This window comes from Natrix helvetica (genome assembly GCF_964273705.1).
Source record: "Natrix helvetica genome assembly, chromosome: 3".
NCBI classification, from domain to species: Eukaryota; Metazoa; Chordata; class Lepidosauria; order Squamata; family Natricidae; genus Natrix; species Natrix helvetica.
This window is the reverse complement of record NC_138549.1, coordinates 92312392-92331013: the sequence shown is the minus strand read 5'-3', so window position 1 is coordinate 92331013 and position 18622 is coordinate 92312392. Positions and strand designations below refer to the sequence as shown.

The 18622-nt window shown below is 38.5% G+C and overlaps 1 protein-coding gene across 1 annotated transcript in view; it reads right to left on the bottom strand.

The window, feature by feature from the left end:
- The window catches only part of LPAR3 (lysophosphatidic acid receptor 3), a 38897-nt gene extending 26659 nt beyond the window's left edge, over positions 1-12238 (bottom strand). Inside the window, exon 1 of the mRNA XM_081949600.1 lies at positions 11951-12238. The gene's annotated coding sequence lies outside the window, so the exon portion shown is untranslated. The remainder of the gene's footprint in view (positions 1-11950) is intronic.
- Positions 12239-18622: the final 6384 nt, after the last annotated feature.

Genomic DNA, 18622 nt, shown 5'->3' with positions numbered 1-18622 from the left:
TTACTTCTTTCTTATATTCAGCTTTTAACTTAGTTGTCTTCAAAAGGCCTCCTTTATTTACTTCCTTAATCAGAAAATCTTCACTTTTCTGGATGTAATCATCCAAGCTGTGTTTTTCTTGTTCCACAATCTGCTTTACTTGTAGGAGTCCTCAACTACCCTCTGCTCTTGGTAGATATAATCGGTCAACATCACTTTTAGCATGCAAAGCATGATTCATTGTCATAAGCTTCCTTGTTTTTCTGTCCAAATTGTCCATCTGGGTCCAGTCAATTACTCCTGCAGAGTATCGAATCACAGGTATAGCCCAGGTATTTATGGCTTTTATGATGTTTCCTCCACTCTGTTTGGACTTTAATATCTTGCGAATTCATCGAATGTACTTGGCTGAGGTTAATTCCTTGACTTTATTATGCATTAAGTCAGAGGCCTCTAAAATCCCCAAGTACTTGTAGCCTTCTTCTGGTTTTACTGCCTTTATCATTCCTTCATTCTCAAGTTCTATTCCATCATCTTCTATGACCTTGCCTGCTTTGGTTGCCATTGTTGCACATTTGTCAATTCCAAACTGCATACCAATGTCTTGGCTAAATTCTTTTGTGCTATTTTATTATTGTTGTTATATATACTTTATTCATTAAACATGAATATCAGCCAACTGAACATTCAAAAATGCATTACAGATACCATTGACTGGTGCTAATGGTTGATACGGTTTGCTGCCAGTGTCCTAAGTATCAACCAAGTACCTTCTTAAAATATAAGATGTTCCGAGTAGCGCAGTTTTTTGCAATTCCGCTGGTGTTATTGCAGGAAGCTGCAATTTGTTGATGTATCTTGTAAAATTCTTGGACATGGTGCCAAGTGCCCTGATGACAATGGATATCACTGTTACATGCTTCATCCATAACCGTGTAGTTTCGATGGCCAGGTTGCGATATTTCATGATTTTTCTAGTTCTTTTTCTTCAACTCTGGCATCTCCAGGAACAGCAATATCAATAAACTGTACACTTCAGCCCTCTACAACTGTGATATCTGGTGTGTTGTGCTCCAAACGACGATCCATTTGTATTCAAAAGTCCCACAAGATCTTCACCTTCTCATTTTCTATAACTTTTTCCACTTTATGTTCCCATGACTTTCTGGATACAGGTAAATCATATTTTTTACATAATGACCAGTGGATTAATTTAGCAACTCGGTCATGTCTAGCTTTGTGCAATTTTGCTGCATTCACATATTAAATGTGAAACAATTTCGACTTTGTTATTGCAAAGTCGGCAGTTTGGGTTGTCAGTGGATTTTTGTATCTTCGCTTTCATGGCATTAGTTTGTAGTGCTTCTTCTTGAGCAGCCAGTATTAAACCTTCTGTTTATTTCTTGATAGTTCCCATCTTAAGCCATGTCCACGTCAAGTTGATTATGATGATGATGATGATGATGATGATGATGATGATGATTAGGTTAATCTTTGGTGGGATTCACAGCCTTTGAGTCTGGTTGGTAGCTCAACAGCTCGAGTCCTAACTGTTAAGGTAACGTTGGAGGATATAAGCTGTTCCAAATAGGGTGGTTTTTTGTAGAATCAGAATGTTCAAGTCAGGTAAATTTAGAATTTCCAAATAGCGAGGTAGTCCTTTGGATATTGCTCCAAGGGCTCCAATTATAATCAGGGCAACACACATTTATTGTTGTTGTTGTTGTTGTTGTTGTTGTTGCAGGATTTTAAAAAATGTAAAATAAGTCAAGACTGACTTAAAAGAAACTTTAAAAAAAATAGCCTATTGTTATACTATTAGAAATTGTTCTGTTTTATTTTTAGTCCTCCATATAATTCTGAAAGTAATCATTAAGGAGATTCTTCTCATGACAAAAAGAGTTTGCTTACATTGTTATCTTCAAAGAATAAGAACAGGCTGCTTGTTCCATATAGACACAGCGTACTTGCCTTCCTCAAGCAGTGGCCTAGCAAAAGACATAATAGAATTTCTGCTGAAGGGTGTGGGTTTCCTGCCCCCCATCTCCTTTAAAACCTCAAGTGCAGATGTTCAAAAGATCATCTGCACTTTAAAACCTCATGTTTTAGGAGGCGGAATCCCACACATCATCCACTGCACGAAGTTACGTTCTGGTTAAAAATAACTGCAGTTGACTCATAGCTTGGGACAAATAAGTCCCTCCTTGTTTCAGGTACCCTCCAAGATGCACAGTGACACATGGAAGGATCATCCTGTCTATTGGGCAAGCCACTAAACAACTAAAATTTAGAGCAGGGGTGTCCAACCTTGGCAATTTTAAGACTTGTGAATTTCAACTTCCAGAATTCCCCAGCCAACCCAACCCCTGATTTAGAGAAAGGTACGGCACTTCTAAACACTGCCTAGATTAGTAGTGGCCATGAGAATCCAGGAAGCAACTTGTTTAAAGACCATCAATGAAATCAGCTTTATGAGTGACAATTGCAGTTGCAGTATATTTGGTGCCAGACAATGTAGACTAATAGAGATAAAAGTGATTATTGCCCTTCTCAACAAGTCCCTTGTGTGTTGTAACTCAAGGTTACTTTATGCCCCTTTTCAGACATGAGCATTAGGGCGCATACCCAAGCTTTGAAATCATGAAGTGGGCTGCAGAGAAGCAATTTCGAAGGTTAACGAATATGCATTTTCAATAAACTTTCAAAACAGCATGATTAGCTTTTCCAAGTTGACATTGTCCCTATTTAGAACCACGGAGGGAAATTCTTGTTTAATCTAATACCTATGGAAGCTATTTGTGTTTGTTTGCAATCCCGCCTTTATTATTTTCACAAATAACTCAAGGCAGCAAACATATCCAATACAACTTCCTCTCCCTATTTTCCCCATAACAACAATCCTGTGGGATGGATTGTGCTGAGTGTGTGACTGGCCCACAATGGCCTCGTTGGGAAAAGCTAGCACCTACCTTCAAAAGGTTAACTCTAAACAAAGCAGTCGTTTGAGGTTATAAGAGAGAAGAGTGTTGAGAAACTTTGTAAATGTGAAGTGTAAAAACAAACACTGTGATTATGTGTTGATTATATTCTTGTTAAATTAATCTGGTTGATGTATGCACATAACCATGAATCATTAACTGCACATTATGTAGTGTAATTTGATTTGCAGAGAAAAGACTTACTACCAGATTTCCATCACCAAGTGCGGGTTTGCAAAACTAATGGCCTAGTATTTTGGCAGAGCAGCATACAAGCTTACTTAAGAATATTTCAAGAGCAAAAGGAAAACAAAAGCTTTCATGTAATAGAATTGGCCAGAGGTATGCATTTCTGATTAGTATTGAAGATGATCTGATCAGATGATTTTTGATCATCTATATTTTATTGTAATAGGTCTTAATGTTTACGAGCATGCACATTTATCCATTAATATATGGTAGGCATTTGAAATAATTTAGTTCATATGTAAAACAATAAATGAAAGGAACAAATTAGTAGTTACAAAGCATTTGGCCTTTAGGATTTCAGCACTTCTAATAAATGATTATTTATCATCCAGGCATGAGTAATAAATCATGCCTGGATTTGCACATCATGCTACATTTTATTAACAATTACTTTTGAATAAGTCACAATTAGCTAAGTTCACACCCTGTATTAAGGCAAAAACTATAGTTTTCATACCATAAAAGCTGCCTTCGGATATCAGAGTAAGTCATCAGTAAAACAAAACACATTATGCCTTATATGAATCTATCCATTATTTCACTCCAACCTCAGAAAAGGGAGATGGTAATTATCTCTCAAGAAAGCTTGGTGTGACCATACTGCTGATTTGACAGGCGGGGCTTGTCTGTAATAGGCTATAATGACAGGGCAGAAATATTACTCGTGCACTGCCCATCTTGCTTCATGGCAGGATGTTTCCAGGATCTCTTGAAAGGACTGGTGTTGGAATCTCCTAGGATGCTGGTGGACCTCCATGCCCTACGACAGGGGTGTCAAACTGACGGCCCATGGGCTGGAGCCTTCATGGGCAGGTCATGCCCAGTCCAGCTCCGCAAATGGGAAAAAGTCATGAAACGTCACATGACAGCAACGTGATGTGGCAAGTTTGACATCCATGCCCTAGGTTCTAGGAAGGTTGAGGAATTCACACTCAACCATGGTAAATAAGGGCTTGTCCCATATAATATCAGGGCTGGCCTGTGCAGGCAGTCCTACACTACCTTTGGTCTTCATATCATCTGTAATTTCATCAAAGTAGCTTGACCAACTTTTCCAGATTATTCCCAATGAGCCTCTCTCTGAGATGCCTGGACTTCCAGCAGAAGACAAGAATAAAACTGCTTGTGTCAAGGCTACACTGTGGGAATAAGAATGGTAAAGTGGTTCTTTGATCTTATGGAATCAACAAAGCATACCCATGTGGCTGTATTTATATTGCCCAAATCCTTTTCAGTGAGGAGGCACAGATTTACCCGAGGATAGCTACAAGATGTTTGGGCAACATACATCTGACATGTTTGACTGATAACATTTCTTCATTCATTCATGTCTAGATACTGGACAATATCTAAGGAGGTAACCAGACTTCTGAGATTACCTATGATTCCTTTGGGTTTCTGATTCTGAGGAATTGCATAGGGTGACTTGTAGAATGAGCTCAGTCACCTGTGGGCTAAATCCATATTCAATCTGGCTTCTACAAGAGGCCAGAGTGAGGTGAATGATTGGATAAGGGAGGTGTCAGTCACCTTGCAGAGAAATAAGGTTATACCAGAGGCCTTAAGAGGCTTACATGGGATCTAGCCAATTGAAACAACTATTGCTCAGACTCAAATGTTTTCTTTCGAAGAAAGTTTGTTGAGACAGTGGTAAGGCTTCCATAGAGAACTCTAGGAGAAACTTGTTCTGAATAAGCAACTTGAGGTTGTGACTAGGCAGGGCCTTTTTCTAGTTTCTGCTGCACCTATTGTGGTCCTACTTGAAGGCTGGTTGTGATGACAGTTACCCATGGCTACATTACTGTAATGTGCTCTCAATCACACTGCCTTCAGAAATACAGCACTTCAAAGCCACAAATGATACAGAATGTAGGAACCAGCATTCTGGAAAAGCTGCCAGAAACATAAAACTCTGGCATTGTGAGCACTGCATTTATGTAATCAAATATTAAATCCAGTATCATCACATTCTTTTTTTTAAATGTCCTTTCTTGGTATAAGGTCACCCACCACAACAAAACATTATATAATACAACTGAGATCGGTTGGATTTGAAAAGACAAGTATGTACTGTAGAGAACTACTTCTTTTAAAATAATTATGGAACATGTTACAGTTCTATATATATCAACTTGAACTTAAACTAGCACTAAATTGTGTTTCATACCCCCTAAGAAGTTTTATATATATATATATAACTTCACACACACACTCACACACACACAGATAGATAGATAGATAGATACACACACACACACACACACACACATATATACATATATAATTCCAGATTCAGTCAAGTAATCTGAGAAACAATTAAAGATTTTCTTTACAAATATAGTTAATCTAGTAATATTAGAAGACTTGAATTAGTTAGGGCCAGGGGTGGGTTCTGGTTTTTTTTAGTGCCGTTTCGCTCAGGAATGCGCTATGCATGCATGCACAGTAGCTTAAAAATTGCTTCTGCGCATGTGCAGAAGCAAAAAACAAGATGGTGGTGCCTACGATAGAACTGGTTCGGATGTGTGGGCGCCCGAGTTACTACCTACTCAGCTGAACCAGTATGAACCTACCTCTGGTTAGGGCATATTAAAATTCTGTTTACAGAAAAGAAATATTGGAATGGAATTGAAAGAGTACAACTTTTTTTAAAGACAGATATTTAAAAGGTTTAATAAATGAACAGAAGATTTCTAGCAGCAGCATCAGTTGATTGGAAAATATGGCCACAGTAATTGTCAATATTTGATGGGTTCTTGACTGACATGCCAATCCCTACGCAATTTTATACCACATCTCTATAGATACTAAACTATGCTATATTTTATTGTATAGTTCATCTAAGGAAGATATACTTAAACCAGATATTCAAATGTGTTAGAATTCCAGCTGCCAATGATTAACCAAACTACAAAAAGAATCTTAGCCAAAAAAATCCACAACAAAACAATCAACGGTTGGCAGCACTTTCTTTCAGTGATGATCTAGCCATGAAAAACAAATATAGAAAGAAGCCACATTTTTTAAAAAGTGTTGTGCAATCCTGTGCGATATTATAGGTCACTTTACACTACGGTATATTCTTCCAGTTAAAGTTATTACTTTAAACGTTCTGAAACTTGTTGAAGGCAGACACCCAGTACATCTCTCGTTACCACAAATGTAGGTTATATAGAGTCTTTTGTAATTTAAGATCTTCTGAAATTATGGTTTAGGAAGTCTATACATGGGAGTCTAAACTAAAAAGGTCATGGCTAAGCTTTCATTTAGAGATTCCCAGAGTAGGACTCTAAAGGAAGACTTGGCAATTCAGTCTATAATGTGGAAATAATCTCTTAGGCTATCACAAAGCCTTTTGCATGATACTTCATTTTTCTACAAATGCTGCTTACCATGGAGGAATATTCCGTTTCCGTTCATTGCTATCAAATCCATGTGGCTAGAGCATATAAAACAATATGATAGATTCAATTATTTCTTGGTATTTCCAAATATGCTTCACTTCTTATTTTTCTAGTTTATAGTAAAAGACAGATTTTTTTTCCTGCACTCAAGGAAGGATAAATGGCAAGATCCAAAAAAGATATTCCAACTTGACAAATAGCATTTGATATTTGGATCCTCCCAAAGAAATAAGTAACTACCATGTACAAAGCAACTGAGATTACTTGCATCGGTGTTAAAGTAAAATATTATTTTCCTATAATATTCAGACAACTCTCATTACCTGCTGGAAGGAACATAGAAGTAGTTCTCATTTAGAGACCACATTTGGGGCAAGGAACTCAGTCATTAAGTGAGGTGAGCATTATGTGAAACCATGACTGTCCTTGTGATCTTACTTAAGCTTTCCTTTGCTTTACAGGCCTGCAAAAATCATAAATGTGAAGATTGTAAAGTACTTTTTAAATTAGCACTGTAACCATCAGCTTTTGTCAAATCAGGAGTCACTAAATGAGGACTACTTGTATATCTAAAAATATTGGCTCATATTCACACCAACATAGTCCCTTCCAGTTTTTAATTTCTTTTGGCTTTTTGCATGGTCAACAGATAAAAAGGATTTTAAAAAAATAGTCACACTTCTCTTCGTATGTTGAAGAATATTGGTCCATATACTGTGTCTGAAACCTTAAAGACTAGCTGCTAGATATATATTTTCCAACTATGTATCCCTAAAATGTATTGATTGGAAAGCTCACGAATTTGGGATTTTATGTGAACAAAAGACATGTGTTTTACTGGGTACAATTCTTGACTCACTTTAAAGAAACTAAATCAGGGAACTAATTGTATTTTACTAAATCTACGTTGCTATAATGTGATTTTATATACATGTGGGACAGTATTCAAAGCTGAATTAACAATGTCAACATGAACTGTTTATATTCTGCAGCCGGAGAAGATCCAAGCAATTTTTGATTTTAGAGGGCTATAAAGAGGCACCCTCAAGGTTCTTAAAATGTCTTGATTACAGTGGGCTGAAAATAAAATAAGAGTCCAAACTAGGCAAATCTAGGATTTGCATCCTACTACAAGGTATATTTTTGTTACAGTTTCCGGTGTTCTTCCAAAACTCAAAGAAAGCAAAGTTAAAAATGCCCAAGTTGCTATCAATAGCCAGCAGGCCATAAACAGTATATTTTTTTCATGTCATGCTTTGTATTGAATACAAAAAAATGAGAGAGGTAGCATGATCAGAATATTGTTCATTTTACCTCCCAAGGCACTTGGGAATATAATATCTGGCACAGAATGGAAAGATAGAACGTTCTTTGTTTGTTTACTTGCGTACAGTATTATAGTTCAACACAGAATGATTTTTTTTCCTAGGGAAAAAAAAAGGCAAAATCTGATCACTGATGCAAAATAACAGTCCAATCATTCAGCTATAGCATACATAGGTCACTTTTGACAGATAATTTACTTTCAGGACATCATTTTTATATGCATATAAATGCAACCAGATGATTGTCTGATTGTAGCTGACAGTAAAAATAATCCATATTTTAGAAGTCTTCTAGCATTGAAAAATAACATGTTGCTATGCAAAATATTACTACATATTTATCTTTAAATAATTATCTTTAAATAATCTTTTTTAAAATTTAAATGTTTAATCTGTAAAATGCCTACTTTAAATGAAATAAATGTATTATTTAATTAATCTATCACTTCCTTCTGAATAGTGTGCTTGAAATGATGTTTGTGGGGACGGCATTTGCTCTATCCTGGATCCTCTGGTGCATATTTTTTGGAGTATACGACGCACTTTTTTCCCTCAAAAAAGAGGCTGAAAATCTAGGTGCATCTTATACACTGAATACAGCATTTTTGCCTCCTGAAACCCCGCCTCCTTCACCAAAATGGCTATGCATAGCCTTTAGGATGCTTCCAGAGTGGTCCTAGGGGCTGGGGAGGGCAGAAATGAGTGAAAAGGGGGTCGTTTTTTGCTCAATTTTGTCCCCCCAACCCCGAGGAGCACTCTGGAAGCCTCCTAAAGGCTATGCATGTTCCCCCTCTTTTTTTACGAAAAACGGACTCGTTTTTGCAAAAAACGGGTCGCTTTTGGGAGGTCTGCAGAGTGCAAAAACTTTTTTTTTTAATTTGCCTCTTCAAAATATTGGTGCGTCTTATACTCTGGTCCGTCTTATACTCTGAAAAATGCGGTATATACCTTTTGAAGAATTTCAGATATTTTCATCTGGCAACATATTCCAGCAAACATGTCGGAATGGGGTAAGAAAATTTTGGGTGGGACGCTAATTTTATATTTAAAAGTACATGCAAATATGAAAATATTTCCCAAATTCATATTCAGGTCCATCCAGGGCTGTGATAGTTAGGTTGCATCTAAGACAGTCCTTAGGGAACTGCTGAGATGAAAGAACAAACAAGCAATTATTGTTCTACTATCTTTTTGAAACAGTGTTCATCAAATACTTGCATGTACATTTGGGACAACTCAAGAAACATATTCAAATCTTAGCATTAAAGACTTGAGTGTATCTGTGCTGAAGTCCCGGCTATATTATTTAATAACCGGAAATGTATTGTTACCACCCACTTTAGCAGCATTTTATCTCTGTGATGCAATTCTATTTCACGCATAATTTGCCCTCTAAAAGTTATTTGTCTACCAGACTCGGTGACTCTGACTTATAAGCTATGCCTTCTATTGACCGCGACCTTTCAATAAACAGTAAATAGAACATATTATTCTGAATTAGTTAGCACCCTTTTAAAAAAAAGCCTTTCGTTTGTGTCTCAATCCCAAACGGATGCAGATGTTAATTAGTACAATTGCTTAGCTCTGTTTTTCATAACCGACTAAAACACTCGTCCTATGAAAACTGCTTCTGAAAAGAGCTGTGGCACTCCTTTTGTCAGCAGGGAGATCCATCCTTTACATCTTATCTATGTTCTGGCAATCGATGAAAAGCTCCAGCTCAGTTGTATAAATCTCACAAGTTCATGGCTGAATCCCGATTGAAAATAAATCAGCTTTTTGCCTATCTAATCACTATTGCAAACTCATATCTTACTTTTAATATAAGGCAGGAACATTTTCATGTCTATACAATGTTACTTGCCAGGACTGGAAGCATTATTTCAAATACTCTTCTCACCTTTGAATAATCGGATTTTGTCATTTTGCCCCCCAACACCAGTGCTTACACATAAAACTTCAAGGGTGCCCAATTCTGTGTATGACTAAAGCATCAAGCAACAAAAAGAGACTGGGACAGGACAAAAGAATATACACGTCTCCAAAAAGTAGCACAGTCAAATTTAATTTTTTAAAAAAACACTGCTTTTTCATAAACAGAAAAGAAAAAGAAACACTTCGAGTGCTGAGCAAATAAAATGAGGTTAAGAGTTTACTCCACTGTAGTTTTATTTGATTCATGCACAGTTCACAAAATGAGCAAACCAGCAATTCAATGGGGAGTGGAATGTGAATTAGGATTAAGCTTTCCTGCAAGTGATTGACACTTGAGTAGGAACTACAAACCCAAATATTGGCCTTTGGGAGGCACAATCTGAATCTGTCACAGCTACAGATAGGCAACTAATATGATACTGGCATCAAAATTCCAGCGACTGACTCTTACTTGAAAATTACAGAGTATGACTATCAAGTACATTAAAAAAAAAACCTCATACTTAAGGTTTCCACTTTTATTTTACAGATGAAACACATATGACAGTGCTGTCCAAGGGTGCTCATTTCCTAGTGACTTCACGAACATGAGTATGTATGCGTGCATGTGCAATTTTTATTATAAGAATATTTATGAGTAAAAAAAAGAAAGAACAAAGAAAAAGTCAAAAGTGCAGAAAGAATAAAAAGTAATAGAACTAGTTTCCAATTTTGCTTGCAACAACGATAAGTAGAAATACAGATTTACTCTGTGGTTTTAACCCCTCTCTTTTTTCTATTATCCATTTTTTCTAATCATTGAAACTGTAAATCATAAGTTCTTTTTTTTTTCTGTTTCACCCAAAAAACCCATAAGGGGAGCATGTCAATGTAGTTTTCTTGGTAAGAGTACAACTATTATTTGCCATTTTCTTCTTCTAGATCCCCCCCCCCTTTCTAACCTAGTTTACAATCCTGGGATTTCCCATCCAAGTATTAATCACATCCAGACCTGCTTAGCCAAAGCTAAGAACCTTAGAGATTCCCAAAAATATTGTTTCCTCCTCTTCATTGTGCTGAGTCTGAGTGGAGAGCTTGGAAGATCCAACATTGTTAATCTGCCCCAGATATAAGTGTGAATTGGTTCCAAAATATTCCCCAAGAGAAAACTGAACCAGCTACTCATTCAACCTTTCACCTGGGCAAAATATTATAGAGAGCTGGCCATGAAAAGTGGATCCCCCTCACCTGCAGTCTCTTTTGACAGATACAGAGATGATTTTAGGACCAATTGTACACCCAAGGACTCCTTTTCCATGACACACTAAATCCAAAGCCACACATTTTAAACTGATGATGTCCTTTGGAAAACCAGCCAATATGGAGAAATGGCTTTCTGAGCAAACCTTTACCAAACATGAAAACATGAAAAGAAACCTAGGTAGTACTGGCTAATCCCAGCTTCTTTTTCTCTGGGAAGTGGAGGCAATAAAAGTTTGCTTCAACTTCTATTTATTTTGGGGTTACCTCCTCCAGCAATACTCTACTCACTTTTTGCCGGCACTGGCTGGTACATATCCATTTACCCAGCCATGCCATCGAGGGAGGAAGGGAGAGGGAAGGAGGAGAAAACAGGGCTACATCTTTGAAGTCAACCTAGACCTTCACAGGAACAGCACCTGCTCCTCGATCTCCTTTTGCTCCCCGCTCAGGGAACGTGAGGATGGAGGCCCCGACATTCCTCGTCTTTTTGCCCTCCAATTTAGGAAGGCTGTGTTCGCGCTAGACCCAGAAACTGGGTAAAATCAGAACCATATCCTCTTAAGTTCAGAGGGTTCGTGCGAACGCAGCCCATGGATAATTCACGTTTATAAATCACCGCGGATTCGCCTCCCTGAAGAATGAGAGAGGCTCGAAGAGGGAAGTCGGAGTCAAAAGTAAAGCGCACACCTAAAATCGCACAGCCTCCGCGTTTAGCAAAGTTGGAAAAGTCGGCTCAGGCATGTCCCAGTGCCCGGCACGTTGTCCCCATCCAACCCCTTCTGCGCTGGTGGCAAGTAGACTCAGAGGGCGCCAGCCAGTCACTCACTCATTCACTCACCGCGCTCAGATGCCTGGCATCTACCCGCTCCTCTCCGGCGATGCGTCCCCAACCCGGACCATAGGCAGCCCAAAGCCGGCGGCCAAGGCAACACCGCCAGCTAAATCAGCGGCGGGGCGGGGGCGGGCCCCTCCGGCGCCGGAGGCGGGGCGTGTTAACCTTTGCGGAACCGGGGTGCTTTCCCTTGGTAACCCCTGCCCGCCTCTTGCCTCCTTCCGATTGCCTCCCCTGGACAAGGACTGGGAAATTAAGAGATTTCCCTTCCTTTAGAGTAAGCGCGCTGCTAAAGTTGGGGCGGATGGCTCGGGTTCAATATTGCAATTATTCCTGTTCCGGGCGGGACAAGCCAAGACAGGGAGAGGAGACCCGGTGGCGGCGCTGGCTGCGTTTCAAAGGCACTCGCCGCCGGGGTTCCCTCTCGCTTGTCCTCCGGGGTTACACACAGCTCGAGGATAGCAGCTGTAGAGAGATAGTAGCCTCTCCCTCCTTCTCCTAGTAAGCCTGGCACTTCTCTTATTTGTCCCTTTCTAGAACTTCCTCATGTTAACACGGAACACAAGAGTACTCCCGGGCTGGACTGGTAATCATTGCAATAAAGGTGTATGGAATTCATTATCAGCTCCAAAACGTCACATAATCAGTCGGTGCAAGGCAGGCTAATAACAGAACAAATTAGATCTGGTAAATACCGCACTCATTCCAGATATAAACCATTACAGGTAATATGACCGCGTTAAATGGAGGGCGATAGTTAAGCAGAAGGTTCCTATGGTCCTGAAGATCAGAAATTAGGGTCCATGTTATTGTAATGCTGAAGTTGTTATATACTTCTCTCTCTCCCTCTCTCTCTCTCCAGTTATAATAAGTTAGTAAAACCAAACAGAGGTAATTACTTAAAAGAAAAAAAGTTTAAACAGGCAATTTACCGTAGTCCTACCTAGAGCAACTGTATACTGGAAATAAAAATGTAGACTACCTGGCACAAGGGATAAGAAATCTTCCACATGTTTCTGATACACACACTCTGGGCAGTCCCAGTAACATGAGGGAGGGAGGCTGGGATATACAATTCTGCCCCAGCTGAAAGGTTACACATAAGTATAAGCCATCAGAAAGCTAATTATATTATTATTATTTAAAAAGACCCTTAAACACTCAATTCCAAATAGACTGATCTTTTTCCATATTGGTGCCATCCAAAAGTATTAGAAATATGAAATTCCCAGTAAAATTGGAGATTCTAGTCCTCACACCAGAGGTGGTATTCAGCAGGTTCTGACCAGTTCTGGAAAACCGGTAGTGGAAATTTTCAGTAGTTCAGAGAACTGGTAAATACCACCTCTGACTTGCCCCACCCCCATCTATTCTCTGCATCCCGAGTCCCAACTGATCGGGAGGAAATTGAGATTTTACAGTATCTTTCTCCTGGAGTGGGGTGGGCATGGAGATTTTACAGTATCCTTCCCCTGCCACTCCCACTAAGCCATGCCACGCCCACCAAGGAACATCCACAGAACCAGTAGTAAAAAAATGTGAATCCTACTACTGCCCCGCACATCTGGGGAAGGCTGGAGTGCTTAAAAATTATCTCTCAATAATTTCAAGGGTTATGAGAATAAGTCTTTGAACTAAATATACTCTTATTCCTAATTCCTTAAATCATTTTTTTTAAATGATGACTTTCTGTTTTCTTTATTTTGAATAAGAGTTTAGAATAACCTGCTTTAGAATTTAAGGCAATACATTTTATTAATCTATATGTGCCTAGACAACGGGCCTTTTCCCATTATTGAGTTATTTCTCTCCACTCATCCCTGAAATTGGCAAAAAACCATGCCACATCAGATCTGCTGCCCACTTTGTTGATAAGTCAGTAGGCTGCCTTTATTGAAATTGTTTTGACTCATTGCCAAATGATTCTGTCTTGATTCTGCACATGTAGCGAGTGATAAACAAAGCAATTAATCAATACCTCTGACTTTACCTGCTTCCCACTGCTGAGTATTGTCCACCATCCAGAAAAACATTTGCAAAGTACAATACTGTAGAAAGAATTAAGTGGGTCTGGCTGTGGAACTCATTTCTAGGCTGTTTCTTTTGCACCAGGGGTGTCAAACTCGATTTCATTGAGGGCTGCATCAGGGTTGTGTTTGACCTCAGGGGGCCATGGTGGGCATGGCCAGCTTGATGTCCCTCGTGTGAGGGGTGCCTGTGGTGCCTGAGCGCTCTACCAGCAAAAACGGCCTCCCAATCTCCATTTTTGGCTGCGATGGCCGCCTACAACACTCTGTCAGTGAAAACAGAGCTCGGGCGGGCCACGCAGGCCTTGAGTTTGACACCCCTGTTTTGCACCTTTCTTATACCTTATTCTGTTAAAATTCGAGCCAAAAAAATGTTTGTAGAAACTTTATTTCAACCATAAAGGAAGCCGAGTCACAAACAACTGTTTAATTGTTTAAATTCTTTTGTTTAATTTTTTAATTCTTTTTCCTTCCTTTCTGCCTTTGGGAGATGTTTGTATAGTATCACGGTGAGGTGCAGGCAATGAAAAGCCCAGAATCAGTAAATACACCTACTCATTTTTATTTGCTTTCTGGTTTTTGCTTTTTCTCATTCATCTGATTCTTTCCCTACCCCTCCTTCCTTTCTTTCTTCCTTCCTTCCTCCCTCCCTTCCTCCCCCCCACCCCGGCAATCAAATGTGCCACTTCTGTTTTCTAGGTAATTCAATTTCTCTTCCACTTTTGGAGAAATTTTAGTCTAGACTCCTATTCTTTAGACTCCTATAGATATTCAATCAATGAAGGGAAATGCGTGTTCATTCTCAGAACAATAGGTGAGTAGCCATATTGATATTTTCTTGCATTATGAAACAGCTCTTAGTATCTATCAATCAGTTTCTTGGTGTGAGTAGATTTTTTTTCTTCTCTCTCTTTTTTTACCACCATAAACCAAAAAGCTGACAACAACACACTTAGCAGCATAGCATAATCAATTTTATTTTCATCAGCAACCAGGAAGTTACATAAAGCACAGAATAGCTCTCAATTTTCTTTTCTTTGTTAAGATCAACAGTAAAATAAAAAAGAGGGTTTACAGTAAAGGATTAATTTCTAGGTCTTGCACAGTAAAGCTAAAGTATTCCTCTTGTCAATAAGCAACACTTAGGAGCAAAGTCTCTGACATCACTTTTCAAAAATTAATTAAGAGACCATTGGGGGAAAAAAGCTTGTAAAACAGTTGACCTGCTAGATTCACATCCTGGGTTTTAAAAGAAATATTTTAGTCCATTGGCAGGCGTTAAGACACTTAGACATGCTACAGTTCAGTACATCAATTCAAGATCTTGTCCTCTACCAGAGTAGAAGAAACATACTGAAAAACAAGACTGCAGGCTACTGGAGAAAGATCCTATATATTTATTTTTACATTAACCTTCGATAAAAATCCCATTTCACTGGGATTTCTCAAAGTCCTCTCATCTTTTGTTTAAAAAGGCTGAGCTAGGCATATGATTAAGCAAATGTGGTTACTGCCTTCACATCCACTTTGAGCAAAGTGGAATAACTGTTGAACTAAACCAGAACCAACTGTAGGCGTCTCCATGAGGCAGAGGAATGGGGTATACATTGTGATGCCAAACCTGTTCTTCATGTACTTGTGTGCGATATGGTGGTGCAAGTGTTAAAGAGCGGAGCTTGCAATCGTGATGTCACAATGCAGATTTTGTCATTATTGTGGTTAGGAACAAAGGCTGATGGAGCATCCAAATAAATATTGCATTCTGGAAGCATAGCTTTGTGCCAAGTATCGGAGATCTTGACCTAAATTTACTAACTTATTATCAGCAAACTAACCGGCAAACTAATATTTAGGACTATTTATAGTACTGTAAATTACTTGTGTGTAAGACACTGAATTTTTTGCCTATGTCAAGTGTACATTTATTCATTGGACAAGTAACAGGTTAACGCTGACCAGGATACTGCTTTTCTACTTCCATGTTTTAAGGTGTTTTTTTAATCCAAAATAGGAAGTATAACAAGGTTGCTTCATGGTTCCATGACTACGGTATAGTACAACAATATAGTATAATACAACAAGGTTGCTTCATGGCCCAATGAGTAAGGTAACATGAATGCTATCTTTACTGTAAAAGTAACCACTATTTGTATTGCTGATAAATGTCACTCTTACAGAACTCTAAATAGTCCCAGCTGTTTTTGAGTCAATGCTAATTTTTATGAGGGGAACCTAGTACTAATCATCCAATCAGTATATGAATTAGCAAATATCTTTTGAGTGACTGTCTGTTAATGCACACACTGTAAAATTGTAGGAGGAAGGTTTTATTTTTGTTTCGCACTCTAATGTCGTGTCAGGCTTGAGTTCAACTCAGCAACTGAGGCTGAAGACTGCCTGACTCATTGAAAATCCAGGCCTTTTCAATTAACACCAGTTTACAAAAAGACCTCTTGTTTTCATTTTCTTTCTATGCTGTTTCTTTAAAACAGCCTTCTCTAACTTATCCCCCTCCGTGTGTAGTCCTAATACAATTCTCCCAGGTCTGCAGGAAGATGCTTTACATCTCAGAGTTGGAACTACAGAAAATGCTTTGCGGTCAGGCATTTAGAATCGGATGGAGATTCTTCTTTTCCATATTCTTCTTTATTTCCCCAGACCATATTAGAATGTAATTCTGCTGCCAGGTTTAGTCATGGTCAAAGCTGCCCTGGCCTCAGATGACTTTATATTCTACTCATAAAAACATTGCTATTCCTCAGGAGTATCAAAATAAACTTTACAATTAAATAACCTCAGAGTAGGGTAAGATTGATCCGAGAGACTTTCATTTTAGCTGTTGTATACATAATAGAAAGTCAGAAATATGCAGAAATTGAAATCCGTGATGTGTAAATCTAAACACAAACATCAATTTATTACTCTACCCTCTAAAAGAACCACCAAGTGATAGATAACAGAAGGGGATATTCATGTGGATACCAGTTATACTTGTGAAAATCTAGAATCTGCATTGAACTTCAAATCCAGAGAACAATTTCTCTGCCAAATCCTGGAAGTTGTAGAACACAACTTGCCTATTACCTTTTATGCCAACAAATGTATTTCCAGTTACTATGATGGAGAGGCTGAGAAAACCTTGGTGATTGCCAAGAATTGTTCAGCATTCCATATATAATGAAATTACCTCTGAGACAATAAGTTAAAATTTAAAAACAGAGAGATGCCAGATGTACACTGCTGGATCAGCTGAATGTATGAATACAGGCCTCATGGTGAAATATTTGGTTTAATTTTTAATATAGGTACTTTTAAAAAGTCTGCAAAAAGCAAAAGATAGGTTGGGATGTACAGTAATTGAGAGGTTTGATTCTTGATTTGGAAGGGATCAGCAATTATTTACACTAGAGAGGTTAGTTACCCTAATTATGACTTCAATACAGTAGTATAATTTTTGTTGCGGGGGGGGGGGGGGAGTCAAATCAGTTCAGATGCTCCAGACAAGTAGTCTTAACACAGAATCCCTTCCCTCCCACAATTTGTTTTATTGTGTTTATAAAGAGTAAGTAATACATCGTATTATTTGACTACAGTGGTATTTACCTAGTGGTGACCAATGTTGACATTCTGATTTTTTTAGTTGTGAGGGACACATAACTAGCAGAATACCAGCATCTAGTTTGAATTTGCAAAGATGAAGTCAGGAAAGCTAAGGCTCAGAATGAACTATGACTTGCAACAAATTTTAAAAATAGAAATAAAAAGTTTCTTTTAGCATGTAAAAAAACAAGAAAAAAAGTCAAGGAAATGGTTAGGAGAACTAATTGATTCATTCTTTGTATTTCATTTCATACAAAAGGGGGAAAAAATAGCCTGACTTATCAAAACAATATCATAAAAGAATATGAATCAAAATAGTCAAGAAAATGGTAAGGCAAGATCTACCCATTCTAGACAAATTCAAATCACTAGGACCAGATGGATTACATCCCAGAGTTCTGAAGGAGCTGGCAGATGTGATCTCAGAGCAACTGAATCATATATTTCAAAGATCATGGAGAACTGGGGAACTACTGAGGATTGGGAAAGAGCTGATGTGGTTCCCATCTTCAAAAAGAGTGGGAGAAGAATCCTGGAAACTACAGAGCAATCAGCCTGACATCAATACCTTGGAAGATCCTGGAAAAGATAATCAGGCAACAGATCTGCAGACACTTAGAAATAAGCAAAGTTCTTTCTAAAAACCAACATGGATTTGTCAAAAACAGATGTCAGACAAACTTACAATACAATACAATAGTAGAGTTGGAAGGGACCTTGGAGGTCTTCTAGTCCAACCCCCTGCCTAGGCAGGAAACCCTATACCGTTTCAGACAAATAGCTATCCAACATCTTCTTAAAGACTTCCAGTATTGGGGCATTCACAACTTCTGGAGGCAAGCTGTTCCACTGATTAATTGTTCTAACTGTCAGGAAATTTCTCCTCAATTCTAAGTTATTTCTCCTCAGTTCTAAGTTGCTTCTCTCCTTGATTAGTTTCCACCCATTGCTTCTTGTTCTACCCTCAGGTGCCTTGGAGAATAGTTTGACTCCCTCTTCTTTGTGGCAACCCCTGAGATATTGGAACAATGCTATCATGTCTCTCCTAGTC